Below are 1720 nucleotides of genomic sequence, written 5' to 3' on the forward strand. Positions count from 1 at the left end.
GACTATAGACTAGACTATAGACTAGACTATAGACTAGACTATAGACTAGACTATAGACTAGACTATAGACTAGACTATAGACTAGACTATACTATAGACTATACTATATATTAACCTGTAGATTAGACTATATACCAGATTAAAGACTTGACTATAGTCCAGATTTTAGACTATACTATAGACTAGACTAAAGCCTAGACTAGACTATGGAGTAAACTATAGACTAGAATAGAATCACTAATTTTAATGATTTGTTTTTCTAAGTGTAAATGCAATCTACATTGCAAAAAATTATAATTAGCATATTTTTAATAAAGCTTCATCTCGTTAATACTGATACAAAAATAAATGAAAAGAATTAAGTTTACCTTTTAGTCTCCACGAATATGTTATACTCTGCAAGAAATAAATTTTTGGATTTTTATGATACTTAAGAAAAAATTATACTCTTTTAATTCTAATGTTGAATAAATTCACAGTATTAGTAATATTTTGTTAAAAAATCATATTTTACCGAAACATCGAAATTTTTCTAAAACCAAATGATCAATATAAAACTATTATCGAAAAAGGAATAAAATAATTGTATTTTGGACGTATTTCGATTCTTTAAATATGTATGCCAAACAATCTATGGGTTTTATTTCGTAGTAGTAGTAGTAGTAGTAGTCTTGAAATAGTTATAGTCATATGAGTTCTTCAATAATAATACAAATGAAAATTGTAACATGTACATTATTATGTTTCCCCGCTGATAATTGTCAACGGATCTTTAAGCTTTAACTTATGCCTCAGAAATAATGTCTTTATATAAAAAACTGATTTAATTAAATTTTATAAAAACAACAAAGCGCACCATTTATAATAATTATCAAGAGTCTTTCCATTATTTTATTTTATTTTTATTCTAATCTATTTGATGTCGTCGTTTGTCAATTTTTTGCTATAAAATAATTTGTTAAGACTAATTGAGCAAATATTTAAGATTATTGATCCAAGCAAATTTTATTTGACACTTTTATTTCTTTCATTTATTATTTACTTTTTCATATTTTTGCTTTGTATGTATTATTTTTGTTGTTGTTATTTCTTTATACATTTTTAATGACCACACACAGCATTAAGTATTCTGCACTAGTTGTACTTTTATGTAGGTGAATACCCTCGGGTTAATTATTTTCGTCATGAAACCCCTTAATAAATGTGACATAAATGGATGAACTCTTGCAGGAACAAACAGGTTAAATTGAAAATTGCAATAATTGTGTTATTAAGGATATTTAGTTTTAGGGATGAGGATGACGTTTGTAATTGGGTTGTGGTCAATTAAATTATATAGGAAGGTAAATAAAAATAACATAAAGGTGTTGTTGGTAAGATTGACAATTTATTTTTCAATAAAATTGATGAGTTGTAAGAAATAATGGTTTAATTATAGTTTTTTGTTGAAGTTATTATAACATTTGCTTAGATTCGAAAGGTGTTAAGTAAAATTGTTCTCAATCACAACAAATCTAATAAGTTTAAACTATAGACTGAAGACTGGACTTAAGACTAGACTACAGACTAGAATATAGACTACGGACTACACTATATGTTTCACTACAGACTGGAATATAGACTAGACTATAGACTGGACTATAGACTAGACTATAGACTAGACTATAGACTAGACTATAGACTAGACTATAGACTAGACTATAGACTAGACTATAGACTA

This window comes from Lucilia cuprina, chromosome 5, assembly GCF_022045245.1.
Source record: "Lucilia cuprina isolate Lc7/37 chromosome 5, ASM2204524v1, whole genome shotgun sequence".
Lineage (NCBI taxonomy): Eukaryota > Metazoa > Arthropoda > Insecta > Diptera > Calliphoridae > Lucilia > Lucilia cuprina.